Here is a 17,215-nt window from a genome sequence, read left to right on the forward strand (position 1 = left end):
TGCAGAGAAATCACTTCAAAAGAGATTTGGCTTATATTCAGAAAGGGTTTAACTAGAAAATATTAGGGCTTATGATGGAATAAAGAATCAGGCAACTCCTTTTCCTAAATAATTTAAAGTTTGGCTAGCAGCTATCTTTGTGAATAGTATTCTGGAGGAGCGAGATCAATTTCACTCAACCAACAACCTTAGCACCACAGAGTAATGCCCTGTACTGGACATTTTAAAGGAAATTATTGTGACTCAGACATGGTTCCTGTCCTCAGGACATTCACAATCCAATACAGGAACTAAGGCATCTAAAATAATCAACCAGTATAAAATTAGGAAATGACAAATGTCATACAAGATAGATGGAGAAAGTACAGAGGTGTGTGATGGGAGATCCAAGGAAGGAAAATTAATTTTCATGCAAGAGATCAGAAAATACTTTACTGAGAAAGTGGCTGTTGGGCTGGTCCTTGCAGCACAGAAAGAATTTGGAAGCAGGGATGTGGAGGAAAGATTGTTCAAATAATACAATGAACCGATGTCCTAAGGAGAGAAATAGTCAGCTCTACCCAGAACACAGCAAGAAGACATTTTGTTGGAGGAGAATTTGGTTCTAGTTTGTGCTTCTCACCAAATACTTCGAATGTTACCTCTGGGCACCAGGTATATTTCCTGGAAGTATTTTTCCTGACCCCGTGAAGTCAGTTAGGTCACTTGCTTTGACCACAGATACTTGAGCAGAAGCAAGATTTTCTACATTTCAGTTACCCTACCTTGGCAGTAGCGGAGTGTGGAGCTGGCCTCCTCCAGATCGGTTCCCTGCCAAGGATGCAGAGCTAAGGCACTCTGCCAGCCCGTGACAGACACAAGCCACTGTTGTTTCAAGGCACAGAAATTGCTGTCACAGTGCAGTAGGCAGCTTTCTAAATTGCCCTTCCTGATTGCTGCCCCTTGTTAATTACCTTTGTGTAATCCCTCCCCTTAAGTACTCACCTACTTCTAACCAATAAAATATGGCAAAGGTAACAGAAAAAAAAAATAACTCCTGTGATTACATTATGTGACCTAAGATTCCATCTTGACACATTCTTCCTCAGGCTTTGAAGAAGTTTCCGTGGTTTGGGAAAGCTAATGGCAAAGACTCGTGGGGCCCTTTAGGAGCTAAGAGTGACCTCTAGCTGACAGCCACAGAAAAGACAGGAATTCCTTCATCTTCAACTACAAGGAATCAAATTCTGCCAATAACCATGGAACTTGGAAGATGTTCTAAGCTCCAAAAAGGGTGGCAGGCCAGCCTACGCCTATATCGTGGGCTATAAGACCCTGAGCAGAGGAGCCAGTGAAGCTATGCCCAGATTCCTGATCTGCAGACACAGTGAGAAAATATTTTCCTCAGAAGGCCTTAAATGCCTAGCTATTAAGTCAGAGCTTTTCTGTGGACAAGGAGAGCCTTTGAAGGTGTCTGAGTGGAGGGACAGCTTCATTAGAGCACTGCATTCAGGGAACTAATTTCCTGGCATATGGATATAAAGATAAATTTAAACAGAGACGGCCATTTATAATTTTTTAAAGATATCCAGGAATCATGTAAATACAGAATACTAAGTTCTCTTATTAAATGATGCACAAGTAGAAAGTACCCTGCTCAAAGAAATAATGTTGGCATTCTTTCCTACATCAAATACTTTCTACCTGTAATTCTACTTTAGCATGATTAAAATACCTCCAGTCGCCCCTGTAGTTAAAATGACAAATGCATCCAGTTGCACGCCTCCATCTTGTCACCAAGGGACTGTTCCATTTGTTAATAGGCATTGCTTTTTGCCAGAATTTCATTTTCAGCCCAGAGTAAATTGCCTTTTATCTACACCAACATCTGAAGCATGTACGAAGTGGCTTATGTTTTATTTATCACTTATTCTGGCAGGGAGATGGGTTTAGGAGAGCTTAGATTCACTTTCTCAAGGCATGTGGGCTGCAGTACAAACCTATGCTACAGTCTTTTATTTGCCATGCTATAATGCTCATGAGGACAAAACTTTTTGGCTTGTGTGAACCCCAATACAACGAGTATTTTCAGAAATGTAGCTAAACCAGCATATGAGAAATTTTCTTTTCCTGGTGAAATTTCCTTTCAAAGTATAACCTGGCCGATCTTGAGTTCTCTGGGCTTTAGAGGTTTCTCTTTTCTTTAAAATGTTAGAATGGACATCTGTTGTTCTAAAGCCCATTGTCCATTCTTTTCACTTTGTCTTTCTTCTGACAAGTCACCTTCAACCTGTCTCATCTGGGGGGTACGCAGTTTGGGTGGGACATCACCACCAGCTTGAGGGTGACTCGGGTCTGAGCTGAAAAGTACCCCTTTAGAGAGAATCTCAGGCTCTCTGAAGAAGTTACTAAAAAAAGAAGCTCCTTCTTTTCACCCTGCTGGAACATAAAAGGACGTTGGACCCAGCTGCTGACACCATCCTGCCACCATAGAGATCTACAGAATTTGTTAATAGAGGGAGGATGGCCGATCACCAGGTCCTCATTACAGCGTGTGAACTTTCAATGCCAGCAAAGCCTGAAGTCAATTATATCCTATGTTTGGCTATTCTTATTTATCTGAGCCAATAAATCCTCTTCTAGTATAATCAACTGCTAGCTGGGGTTTCTTATACTTGCAACTAAGCCACCATCCTATAGATCTCCAGAAGTCCATTTTTCTACCAGAATCTTTCTTCTCACATCCCAAATGATTTCTGTCCATATCTGAAAAATGTACATTGGGAATCTGCCCCTGCTGTCAGGGAACTTCATTTTTGCTCATAGTCATTTAAAATTGTGTTTATCAGCTTTCAGGCTTTCAAGATTAAAAATCTACTCCCAGTTGTTCCTGTTGTCCCCATAACTCTTTCCTCTATGTGTGCTCATCCCATCCCATAACTTCCAAAGAGAATAGTACAGATAATAGGCAATCATAGTAGTTGATGGTGTTATTTCCCAAGGTCTATGCCAGAATAGTTAATTCATAGACCACATATAGACAGTATGCTGTCCTAAGATAAATCCAGAACTAATATTTTGCACCCTGCTTCACTAAATAAAATACAATATTGCTGCCAGATCATTTGGTGCTCTATTAGCAGAAACTTGAGATTTAAAAAACTAAAAAACAAAAAACCCTCATTCATTGGAACTTCACCAACCAAGAACTAACCAGTCACACACAAAAAGGAAACGAAGTCCATCATCTGTTCACCTACCTCTCTGCCTGTCTGTGTGCATGTGTGTGTTAATGGTGAGAACAGATGCTGGAGAGAAAGACTCCTAGTTGCCGATCCAAAAGCCCCTGCCTACTCATACCTTGATGACAGAGAGCCCCTGTGCGTGCGCGCACACGTACGTGGCTGAAAATGCCAGGTCCTTAATTTTCTGGCTTCCCCTGGTGGAAGCAAAGTTTATATGGCTAATCCTAGTCAGTGTGGCCTGAGGAGAAAGGGGAGCTCTGAGAAATGCTGCCTCTCTTCTCTCAAAGAAAGAGAATGGCTGAAGAGAAAGTGCCTCTTTTCTGCACCCACTGGGAAAATATGCAGCATGGAGCTGCTGCAGGCTCCTGGTAATCCTGGAATGACTGACCTGAAGAGAAAAGCCACCACCCAGAAGAGGCAGAGAGAGGTGAAAGCCTGCTCCTAATGACACTGATGACTCAGCAGGGTTGATACAGGATTACTGGGGCTCTGGACTCTGTGTGAACTAGTAAACACCTCTGTTGGTTAAGCCACGTTTGGTACTCTGTGGCTTCAAAGTGCCCTGGCTGGTAGCAGAGTAATATGGTGGAAAAGAAAAAGACCATCAGGAAAGACTGAAAACCAATCTGAAATGCATTAGACAAAATATGTTCAGAGTGAAAAGGTGGATCTACAAAGTTAGGCCATCCGTGGAGAAACATAAATACATGATAAATGCATTTGACAAAAGTATTAGGAGGAAAGAAACCAAAGATGTTCATACAGAATACTAGATGTGGAGTGAACTCATCTGTAATTAGGTCCTATTCTTTCCAGGTACTGTGGGCTATTGGACAAGCCACATAAACACTTTGGGACCACATATTTAATGTTTAAAATAGAGAAAATAACAACATTATCTCCTCTTGCTTTGTTGGTGGTGTTGGTGTTACTTGTGGTAGTGGTGATGGTGCCTGTATGTGTGTTTGAGGTAGGACTGAATGAAAAACAAATGAAAATACTTTGTAAAGAGTGAATTTCAAATACATGTAGGAGTTGATGAGGAGGCACAGGCTGTTGTCTTCATCCTATCATCTTCCTTATCACCTAACGGGGTAGAGACGGTTGGTGCTCTCCCCGGAGCCCCTTGCCGGGCCTGTGCCTCCATCCTCTAGCTGCTGAGAGTGTGGGCTGATAACGGCTCACAGCTGCCCCCTCTCCGGAGCACTTCCCTTCTCTGGCTGGGTCCCCCCTAGCAGGGAAGTCATGTTCCTCCTCCTGCAGGCAGCCCACAGCCAGTGACTGCTGAGAAAGGAGACCCAAAGGGTGGCCTTACTCTGCTGCACAGTGCCTACTCCAGACTTCCCCATGGGAACAAGGTGAGGCCAGACCTCAGCTGGAAATCACTTCCTTACCTGGTTTTTTCCCTTTCCCTGACATGCTTGCCTCCCTTCTGGAAGGGTCCTTGCTGGAAGCATACCCTCCGTAAATCACATGTCTACTTTTAGGACATTTTCTCTTGGATACCTTCTGAGAGAATACATACAGAGACAGCATTCAGAAATCAGGGAGGAAAGGAGTAGGGAACAAATATCTTCCAGTTATAGAGGCAAGCTCAGATAGTTTCTAGAACTAATAAAACAAAAACGTATCTGTAATGATTGGTTAAAAGTTACAAAAATGAGCAATAGAAAAAAACAAAAATATTCACATAATCATCAAACATTTGGGGAAAACAAGAGAGTAACAGGAGAATAATGGAAGAAATAGATCTTCAATTCTTGCATAATGGAATAAAAAGATATTGCCTATAGTTGATAAATCAAGAAATGGGGGGTGTGCATATTATTTAGATATATGAGTACCTTCAAAAAAAAGAAAATAGAAATAGTTATGAGAGGTTTTCTCTGAGGAGTGTGATAAAGAATAGAAAAAGGCAAACAAGGACTAAGGCTTTTCTTCACAAACTCCTGCATACTATTTAATATTTTGCCTTATACATGTGCCCCTAAGTCAAAACACACACACACACACACACACACACACACACACACACACACACAAGCAGCAGCCATTTTTTCTAGAATTGACAGAAGTCTATCTTTTAGTCCACATACACAATAATAATAACTAAGATTTAAAAAGCTTTAGGTCTTGAGTCTAAAGCTTTGCATAGTCTGATTTAATCCTCAGAGACGCCCTATGATTTTAGCTACTACTGTTATTCCCATAGTAAAAGCTGGAAGACTGAAATGTATAGAAGTTCAATAACTTTCCCAAGGTCATGAAGCAGCTTTTCAGGATAGAAATGAGAATCAAAACAGAAAATATACACCCTTGACTTCTGGGCAATACTATCAGAAGATTTACAATGAATTAGCCTGTCCTGAGGGAAGGCCTATCCTGAGACGAATACCACTGGAATTTTTTCAGACTTTGCCAAATGATTTTTTTCTACAATGGTGGTGTTTACTTCTTGAGATGTAATAATGAAAAGAGAACGAGTTTTAAAGCAGTTTACACCCACCCAAATGTCAGCACACAAATACTTTCCTGTGTTTGAATTCCTACAATAAGAATGAGTATTCCAGTGACGAATTGAGTGCTTTGCTGTTTTCTATTAGTCACTGAATTCGTGGCTTTCCAGATCTGTTACGCAGCTTCAATAAGCTTGCATATAGACTATTAAACATAGACTTTAAAGGGCATCAAACAATGCTCTTAAAAGTTTTTAATCATCATCTGTTGATAATACTGGGCATACATGATATAAATGATCCAGTTAGTGCCTGTGTGTATATTAAAAAAGAAAATGGTGTGCCTAATTAAATCACATTAAAAGATTATTTTTTGCTTTAGAAAGAACTACAAGTACCTCCCTCCCCCAGATAAATCTTGTCTTTCGTTTTGTACATTCATTTCCATTTTTCCTTAGCTTAGACACCATAAAAATCATCCAGCTCAACATCAGAAATTGAAAATGAAGTTGGAGCATAATAATGCCTAAGAATAAGAGGAGAAAATCCTGGAATCAAAGCCATTTCTTGTAAACAAACCAAAAGAGAAAAATATAATTTACTGCTCTGTGAAGCCCCATAGCTGCCTTAGTTGACGTATTTTTTACTTTGTGCAGGGAAAAATAAATAACTGAAAGTCTGAGTGTCTCCTAGCCCTTCTCCTTAGAGAATCTGGACATGGTCTTCACCCCTCATGGAAGAATGGCTCCAACTGTGAGTTTTCACGAGGTAAACAAGCAGAGCACATTTTGCATATGCAACAGTGGGGCCAACTGGACCCAGGCAGGCATTGAGGGCACCCAAAAGACCTGGTGATCTGACCCATCTTCCAGCCTCAATTCATCCCCTGCTCTCTTCTCTTACTCACAGGGCTCTAACCATACACACACTCTTTCTTTCCTCAAATCCCAATTCTCTTGCAATTTCTTTCCTTCACCTTGGGAAGCTCTGAGTTCATAGCATATTCTGGTCACCTCTCAAATGTCACCTCCTCAAAGAAGCTTTTCCAGGACTCCTCTCTGAGATACCAGGTTCCTCCTGCAAACATACTTTCTATCTCTTCCCTATCTTTTATTTTCCTCCCCCATTTTTGAAAAAAAATTAAGTCTAGAAACTGGATTTATTCATTTGGTGCAGATAATACATTTTAGGTCTTAACACAGGCAGTGGGTGGGGAATCTGAGTCCTGGCTTCCAGATCATCTTCTGTAGTGAAGGGGCTATGTGGTTTGGGGCAGGGATTTATTTATAAATTGAGGGCTTGGATTATGGAACCAAAAACTACCTATCTTCACACTGCTTACTGTCCATTCTGACATGACTTTACTAGACACCTGTCTGCCTTAGAGCAGATTCACTATTCCAGGAAACTTCATCCAGGAAGATAAAAGTTGCAAATAAGTTTGCTGTGCATTCTCAGAAATTTCTGAAAGATTCATCAACTCTTCAATAGAAAACATTGGCCAACTGTTTATACCCCAAGATTCTTTCAATCCCTCACCTCAAAATCTTTGCCTTGCTGCATCACCAGTTCTAAACTATTGTATCATGATCCTCATCCAAGTCTCAACAAGACCCCCTATACCCTTGAGGGACCCTCTTTAAACCAAACTTCAAAATCTCAACACATACTTTGATTGCTCCTCCCCATCTGAAATGCAATCAAGGTTATCTAGGTAGCTACTATTTTCTCTGCTTTGACTTATCAATAGGTTGTTCTGGTGATATTTGGGGGAGCCTGCATCGGGCTGTATGGGGAACCTTCTTGTACCTCAGGATTTCATTCACAAATTAAGGAGGCTGGAGTCAATAAATCACTAAAAGCCTGTCCAGCTTTAATGTTCTTTCAGACCTTTTTGGAAAGTAATCCCTTTCCTTATGGTGGTCTCTTTCCAAGCTGACAGCTTCTTAAAGAAAAGGACAATCACATCCTGTGGCAGCCAGAAAGCAGATTCAGGTCAGGTTCTTGGGGTGGCAAGGAGTTCAGTGGCTGAGTTTTCAAAAGCTACCTTTATACTTCCCTTGTGCTTGTCACCTCCAGGAGAGAGGAGGTGGCCATTGTTTGCTTTTATCTTGCTACACAAAAGAGACCCCAGTGGGAGGATAGAAAGAGGCGCTGCCTCCTTGGCCAAGAGCCACATGTGATGCCTGAATGGCACTTCCTCTGGAGGACACCTCTTCTCATCCCCATAGAGGAGACCTTTGGCTCAGCCACAAAAGCAAGTAGCTAATTGTCTCGAGCACTCCTTTGTCTGCACAAACAGAATCACGAAGCCTTTCAAAGGCAAGAGATGAACTGACCCCACGTCTCTTTGAACAATGCTAAGATGGATGATGAATGGATATTTTGGAAACATAACAAACACATGATTTAAATTCATGATGGGCTAATCCCAGAGGGACTTCTGGAATGGGCACATAGCACAGCTCTCTGATCTTTCAGAGTATATACTGAGTGAAAAATGATTTGAAAGCCATTCCCTGTGAGGCCCAGAGACGAGAGGGTTGGACTCTTTATATAAAGAGAATTTGCTTTTTAACCATACCTCAGATTTGGAAGGTTGAAAGAAGGGCAAAGTAAGTACTTAAATGTGACTGAAAGTACTCAAATGTGTGGGGCAGGGGCAGGGGAAGGGGCAGGGAGAGAGTAAAAAACAACTGAATTTGAAAATGCTTGTGTTTTATTATCGTTGCTATTCATATTAGAATCTTGAATTAGGTAGCCAAATTCATTTGGCTTATTACCTTATATAAACTATATAAGCATTTGTTTGGCTATCTTATTATTACCAAATCTAGTTCAGGAATATTGGTACGTGGGTTCTTTGCTGCTAATATAATTCCATGTCCATAGCCCACCACTAGCCCTATTTCTCTTTTCAATTTTTTCCCATGTCTCTTAATATATCTCTTTGGTGTATTCCTAACTGTGACAGTTGGGGTGTTTTAACTACTCTCTCAGTTCCTGTCACAGGAGAATCAAGTCAAGAGTTCCTTTAATCTGTAAAATGGGAGTACAAACAGTTGCACTCAGGAGCTTTCTGAAGATTCAGTTAAAGAAGGGGTGTGAAGGAGCTAGACACAATGCCTTACACACAGTCATACTCACTGAAAAGGTTTCCTTTATCCCTTCCTCCTTTCTTCCTTTTGTCCTGAATGGAAGATAATCCAGGAATCCAGCATACAAAGAAAAACTTGACTGGGTTACCCTCACCACATTTGTGGTAATCAGCCTTCCTACATGCACCAAATGATCAAAACACCTTTACCTATTTATGAAGAGTATGTGTGTTTAAAAAGAGGGGAATAAGGCAGTGCATCAAAATCAAATTACCTAGTGTGATTACCTTTTCTCCCACTCTGAAAAAAAAAGGAGTTTTCATTTAGCCTGTTTTCATTCAGCTGGCATCTTGAGCATTGTTGCAAATTAACGCAGTTAACAATAGGAAAGAAGTGCGCAGCCAAGGATCTGAATAATCTCATTACATATCTCTTAACAATTAAGTGCGTTAATTAAGTCCCCGAATCAGAGGGGATGTTCGTGAAGCAGCTCATATTCAGTCACATCTTTCTGTGCTTCTTGTTCTCATAAGGTTTTGGAGTACTTTGTTGTACTTCAAAGGGTTTGTGATTATTACCAACAACATGGCCCTGGACTATTCTTCGTGAGTGACTTCCATAGTTCCAGATGTTCTTCTATTCCTTCTCTTTGTAGCAGGAACGACTGTAACAGTAGTTTTCAGTTTGGTTGCAGGATCAGAGAAACCTGTGCTCACATATTGCTTACCCTTACATTACATCTCTGACATCTCCGTGCCTCAGTTTCTTCATCTGTCATGAGAGGGCAATAAGAGTATCAACCCTACAAGGTTGTTGTGAAGATTAACCTAATTAAAGGACAGATCACAGCTCAGTGTCTGGTGTGTAGTACATGCTCAATAAACCACAGCTAACAGTAGCAGTAGTAACAGCAACATGATTTTAATAATGGAGACCATGAGGTATATCAATTCAGCAAGCAGCTGGTAAGCAGAAAACCGGCTCTGGTCCTTACTCTTGTTAGCTAGTTTGACCTCTTTTTCTCAACTGTCATGTGCTGTGCAAGATTGTAAAGAAATAACTATGATAACAGATGTAAATTTACTTTGCAAACTACAGAAATGTACATGATTAATGCCATTACTAAATCATCCATGAAGGTCATTGTTTTTTCTAAGTCTATCAAGAGAGTAATTGCAAAAGCACCTAAAAAGTATAAATATCTATTCATCACTATAATTGCCATAGTCAAAGCTCTTTGATTATTTAAAAAACCCAAACCAAATCAAGCTGCTCATGTAAAAATGAGTTTGTGGCGAGAACAAAATAAAACACATTGTGGGTATCCATTCATTCATTAAACATACTTATTGAACACTTACTCAGTTCTAGAAACTGTGCTGCATGTTGAATGTTTTAAGATGAGTCAAGTCCTTGGCTCAAGAACTTAACCTTATATTTGAGAAAAGAAAATGAAAAACAGGGTAGAAGACAGGCAAGAGGGGCAAAAAATAAGTTTATACATGTTTACAAACTAAGAAGAAACTGGCACTGGGTATTAATAGGGTAGAGTTATAGAAAATACATGGGAAATGGTGGATATCACAGAGGAGAAATAAGGCAGCATTTGAAGAAAGAGCCCAAGGAAACTTTGCAGGCAGGGGGAATGCATCTTCCAAGTCTGTGAGGCTGGAAAAATATGGCAAATTAGAGGAGCTGAGAGGTATCCTTTGCGGAAGAGACTTGGTGCAGAGCAAGAGGAAATGGCTTAGATCTGGGCAGGAGACACAAATCAGGTTCATTCATTCAGTCATCCATTTTATTGAGCATCTACTTTGTATCTGGCACTGCTCTGAACCAATCAGATGAAGTTTGCCCAAAGTGACTGACCCAACATTATAAAAAGGAATGAGAAAAAAGGTTTTAAAACTAAATATATACCTAAACACTTAGGATATGTCAGCACATAACTAGTGGTAAACTGAGATCATCTAAGGAGTATGTCTTAGTCTATTCAGGCTGCTATAACAGAATAACAGTGTATAACCATACGCTGGGTTGCTTATAAACAACAGACACTTACTTCTCAGTTTCAGAGGTGGGAAGTCCAAGATCAAGAGGCCAGTATGGTCGGTCACATTCTGGTGAGAGCTGCTTCCAGGCTAATACACAGTGTCTCCTCACTGTATCCTTACATGGTGATAGTAGTGAGAGAGCTCTCTGGGATCTCTCTTAAAAGGGCCCTGATTCCATTCATTAGGGTTCCACTCTCATAACCTAATTACCACCCCAAAGCCCCATTTCCTTAACCATCATACAGGAGATCAGATTTCAACATATGAATTTTGGGGAGGGACACATTCAGTCCATAGCCTAGTAAATGTGAAATGAAAGGAAAAAGGAACCTATAATGGAGTCCAGGGAACTCCACATTTTGAGGTCAAGTGTAGGAAAAGAAACCAACAAAGGAGTGAGAGAAGTATTCTGATAGGTAGGAAAGTAATAGGAGAAACGGTGCCATAGAAATGAACAAGGATGAAGACCAAGGAATGAGTGATTAGGAATGGTAAAGCATGTACAACCAGTCTGCCCAATACCAGGTGCTGGAATTTCAGGAAGGGATCCCCTTCGTGTTTCTGGGAAGTCGCACAGTTATTTCCTCTGCTCATTTCTGTAGTCTCCTCTGCTTCCCTATTTCTCTTTGCAGATAGACTTCCTCCGGTGACCCCCAGCCACCACATGCTCCCCAAGAGCTCTGCTTTGCATGGCCTTTGTCTTAGTTCCCTGCCTCCTCCATCCAGCCCCAGTTCTACGAGAGCTTTTAGTTCCAGTGCTTCCATCATTATCCACAGGCCCAGCTTCTCAGGATTTTAGTTCAGAACTTCAGGGAGAGAGATTCTGATTGGTTTAATCAGGTGGCTGCTGCCTGCTCCATCCAACCTTGTGGTCTCACAAGATTCCTGGTGCTGTCTAGCCAACCTCTCTCCCTTTGGCAGGACTATGGGTGGACGAGCAAATAATTTTAAAGAACAGACTATCACCTGACCAAGTACCCAAAATGAGATTCTCTAATGTATGTTGTTACATGACATTCTTAAATCATTATTAGCTCATCTGTGCATAATAACATGATCATCATTGCTGTTGCCAGTCAAACCACACTAAAGCATGATGTTACATTTTAGGCACCATATCAATGGATGGTAGATACAAATACTGACTCAGATACAGAAGGTAACACTCATTAAGTAAAGTAGTGCAAGAGGGATGCAGAAGTGAATGGTGGAGACTATGGTAAAGGGGAGAAAAATGGCTTATTCAAAGGGGTTAGTCCCTACCCACCTCCACTGATTATTATCAGTTAGGAATGTGGGTGTGATGCTTGCCAGATCTTCTGATATTTCAAAAAGTTTCAAGAAATATAAATTATGCAAAATTATAAAATCTCCCAATTTTAAAATACTGGCAAAAAAGAACAAAAAAGCACCCTGACCACTGCTGTAAAGGGCAGATAGAATAAGTCTTGAGGTGGAATACGACCCTTATACTATCTGTTTGTTACCTCTGCTCTAATTCCTGTACTGGGAGAGGTAGAGAAATGGCTGCAAATGTAGTCATTGGAAAATTTTCAAATGTTGTTATTGTTATTGGAACAAAGACATTATTCCAGGCACCATCCCAAGTATTTTAAATGTGAAATCTCATTTCTCTCTACAGGAACCCTTGGACACAGGTAGTTACCCTTTTCCCATTAAAGGTGAAGTCATTTATTCAAGGTCACCCATTTAGTTAAACAAATACGATTTGTGATGAAGCAGGAATCTGAGCCTAAGTTATCCCACTCCACAGCCTACTTGTGTTATGTAATGTCTTATGTTTCATTAAGTAATGTTTATGACGCCTTCCCTCTCTTGAGAATCCAGGACTTTCTTAATCACGTTGAGACTCACGCATCCTCACGTTCACTTCGTGTTCAACTGGCCGTGCCAGTCCTCCGGTCCCTGCAGGAGGAGTTGTTCTCCGTGCCGGCCCCGCTCTTTAAGGATCCCCTAGAGTCCCTGCCGTAGGGGAGTCTCCCCAGGAGATTTAAAGCCCACTGCTGGTTTAAAAAAAATAAACACTTCTAGTATGATAATCACCATGAACTCCCTAGTTCCTTCATTTATTCTTTTCAAGGGGTAGACGGAGGGTGTCTGGGAGAAAGAAGGGGGTGGAGACTGCGGCATGAAATGGGAAGGAAGTGATTCATATACACGTGTGCCTGATTCAGACAGAAGCCGACAGATATTTACAAAATCCTTTAGAAAATGGACAAAATCAGACTTCCAAGCACGTATGTTTAAAAATCTAAAGCTTCTACACATCAGAGACCCGAGAAATCTATGGACTGGAAAGGTAATGAGAAGACACTGCAAACCTGTCCTCCCCGGTCTGGCCGCTGGGCTCCTCACCCTGATTCAGGGATGCTGGTTCGGATTCTGACTCTGATACAGCCCCTCTGTAATGAAATCACTGCCCTGGCTTTCTGTTACTAAAAGGACTGGCTTTTAAAATAGAGCTCCTGCTTAGCAGAGTTTTGTGGGGCTGAGCTTTTCATCCAGTTCGGATAAGCTTTCTGCTAGCCACTGCTCCTCTCCCCTCACAGTTTATTAAACACCGAACTGATGCCTTGGAGTTCGTTGGTACAGCTCATAACGCTGAGTCATAACCCAGGGGAGCTAAAACACATCCCTAGGGGGTTTGGACCACAAAAGAATGGGCCCAACCTTTTCATTGAGCAAGAAGGTAAACCGAGACTCAGTAAAGGTCTGCCTCCACATGTGCAGCAGTGGCAAAAAGAAACCACCCTCTGAATCAGCCCAGTGCTCTCTCCGATTTTCCACACTATCTCATTCAAAAACGACGAGGCAAAGACTCAGACTACAACATGATGCTCACAAATGCTCTTTTGTTTTCCTTTATGCCAACACTAATTAATATTTACAGAGTACTTCTGTGTGCTTGGCTAAGAACATTACACATGATACATTATATCATTTATTCTCAAAAGAAGTCCACGCTTCCATTTTGTACATGAAGATATGAAGCCCAACATCACTCAGTAATACATCTAAAGACAGAGCCAAGATCTGAGCCCAGGTCGCTTTGACACATGCTGCCATCTTACCTATATGCCATGCCAAGGCTGATAAGTGACATTCTCTAACCTCTCTGCCCGTTCAGAATGTCTGAGAGCCTTGCTATGAAGTGTGATCCCCCCTGACCAGCAGAATCAGCATCTCCTAGGAGCTTGTTAGAAATGCAAAAGCTCCAAGGCCCCACACCAGGCTTATTAAATCAGAACCTGCATTTTCATAAGATGCCCAGGGAAGTCACAGCTGAAACACTGAGATTTCAGAAGCATTGTCCTAGGGGCTCTTCTTCCACAGATAAATACACCATAACAGCTAGAGAGGCTTCTCAAGGGCGTTTGGTCAAATACCCTGATTTCCCAGAAGAGAAACTGGGGTTTAAAAAGTGATCCACTGGGTCCACCTTCTAGATCTTTGAATACTTGATTCATTTTCTTTGGACAGTAACACCAAGCTAATAACAAAGATCCGGGTATTTTCCCTGCATCACCTGTTGGCCTCGTGATCTCCAACCCTGGGCACAGATGTTAGGTTAGGGGTGGGGTGCTACAGTTGGTCATTGTCAAACCACTCTCACCAAACAGGCTAGCGAACTGTAGTAGTTCAGGGTCACTGTCATATTCCATTTCTTATATTCTTATTAAATTTAGACACAGCTAAGAAGCTGGGAAATAAAAAATCCCTATATTCAGAGTTGATATTTTTCCTCTTGTTAAATTGAGCTGTGGGAGGTATCATATGCTGAACTAGTACATTTCAAAAGACAAAAACCCTAATGTTTTAAGGAGTGTTTTTCCCCATTAACATGTTGCTAAGCAACATTTTTACAATATCAGCAGCTTTATAACTACAAGCTGAATGGATGTCTGGAAATGGGAAAAAAATCAGAGAAGAAAAGAAAGAGAATCTATTACCCCTGTTATTGTATGTATACTCTCTTTTTTACTGGAGTTGGAGTGGTCTCAAATACATTAAAGTAGAGATAATAGAGCACTTCCTCCCAGTTTAGTTAATAATCTTTTGATATTCATGAGGGTTATGCCCTAATTTTAGTGATATAGTTTTTATTGATTTATATATATTTAGTTACAATAATTTATATTATTTTATATTATATTAATTATAATATTAATGTATATTATTTATTGTATAATAAAATGTTTATATTATTAACTTACATATATATATAAATAGACAGAAATAGTGTAATAAACTGTCATTTATCCATCCACCATCTTTAACAATTTTCAGTCCATGGTAAATCTTGTTTTATCTATTTTTCCTCCTACTTCCCCTTTATTTGAAGTAAATCCCAGATACCATATTACTTCCTCTAAATATTTCAATATTTATCTTGGAAAGGCAAGGTCTCTCTTTTTTTTTTTTTTAAACAAAAGCTCAATATCATTATTACACCTCCATCAAAAGTTAATAACCATTCTTTAAGAATAACAAATATCCAGTCAGTGTTCTAATTTCTAATTATTTCATGGTTTCTCTTTTTAGCATTTCAAAGTGGATTAAAATAAGGTCCATGTATTGCTTGGTTGATGTGTACCTTAATTTTATTTTAATCTCTAAGTTCCTTTCCATTTCTTTCTTTTTTCTTTCTAGTTTACTTAATAAAGAAACCAAATCATTTGTCCTGTAGAGGCTCCTGAAGTCTGGATTTTGCTGCTTGCATCTCTGGGCTTCTTGCAAACTAGCTCAATAGGCTTGGTCAGATGGCAGTTTGATTTTTTTTTTGGCGAAACTAATTCATAAGTGGTATTATATTCTTATATTATGAGGTACATGAGGTCTGGTTGCCTCTCTTCTTGTGATGCTAACAGACCTTTATGATAATGCCATGGTCTATTGATTCATTACAGATTGAAAAATGATAATATTCATTTATTAGCTATAGTACTTCTTTATAGAGAAAATTGCCTTCACCATCCATTTGTGTACCAAGCAATATGGTTCAAATAAGAAAGACAGGATAAATACTTGTTTGTCTTCTGCTAGTTACTGGTTTTCAAACTAATGGGTTGGTTAACTAGCATCCTCCAGTGGTGACCAGTAAGGATGTGTTTTGGTATCATCATAAATGAGATCTTTTTGATACATTCCAGTGCTTTGCAGGTATAATGAACATCTTTGTTGATCTTCAAATGGTTCCACACTTGGCCAATGGAGCCTATTCAAGTTTGACTGAGTCCTTCCTTGTTAAGTGTTACCCAGGGTGACAAGGGAAGGGAGGCCCTGGGCATAATGCTTTCTTAGGTGAGTTCTTTAACAATTTTGTCTATTTCTTCCATGGATGTCTGATCCTTTTAGACTTTCTGTCTTTACTGAGGTCAATTTGTAAGTCGTATTATTTAGAATTATCCATTTCATTATTTGTCAAATATAATTGCCTGGACTTCTGCAAAATAGCCTCTGGTTAAATTTCCTCTGGTTTGAAGATTATTTCCTCCTTGTTATTTCTAATTTTATATATGTGTGTGTGTTCTCTTTTTTCCTATTTATGTTCTCTCGTAGCTTGTCTATATTTATTTATTTATTGCTGTTTAAAAATCAGCCTTTGGACTTATTTATTAATTTATTCATTCTCTTGTTTTCTAATTGAATTCTGATTTTATGAATTTCCTGTTTTCTTTTGCTGTATTTTGTTTTTCTTTTCAAGCCTTTGAATTGAGTTTTAGTTCATTTATTTTCAGAAATTAACTTTTAATAATATGGGTATTTAATGCTCTAAATTATCTCTGATACTTACTTTAGCTGTACACCATAGATTCTGATTTTAGTGTGTGTTCACATTACTGTTAATTTTCAAGTAATTCTGTGACCCAACAGTTGTTTTGTAACAGTTTTTGTTGTTATTGTTCTTAATTTCCAGGTAAAGGACCCTTTTGGTTTTGTTATAACTTGTTTTAGTGCATTGCAGCCAATGTTCTTCATATTATCTCTATGCTTTGGAATTTATTAAGCTTAAGATTTTCTTTGTGGCCTATGATAGATTTTTGCAAACATTATATATGCATACTTGAAAAGAAGATAAATTCTCTATTATCTGGATTCATAGTTTGTATCTGTAAGATCTATTTTATTATGTTACTTAAATAAATTCTTATTTTTAGTTCATGTGATTATTAGTTCTATAAAAATACACATTTAATGTTTATCACTAATCCCTATGTCAATATCTTCCCAGGCATTTTGCTTATGCAAAATTTATTTTCTAGTATATTCCTCAGCAAAGTCCTATGGAAACAATATTCCCTGCGTTGTGATGTTCACAACAGAATGATACATCCACTTGAAAGTCCATTGGCTGGATATAA

Source organism: Manis javanica, chromosome 1, assembly GCF_040802235.1.
Source record: "Manis javanica isolate MJ-LG chromosome 1, MJ_LKY, whole genome shotgun sequence".
Classification (NCBI taxonomy): Eukaryota; Metazoa; Chordata; class Mammalia; order Pholidota; family Manidae; genus Manis; species Manis javanica.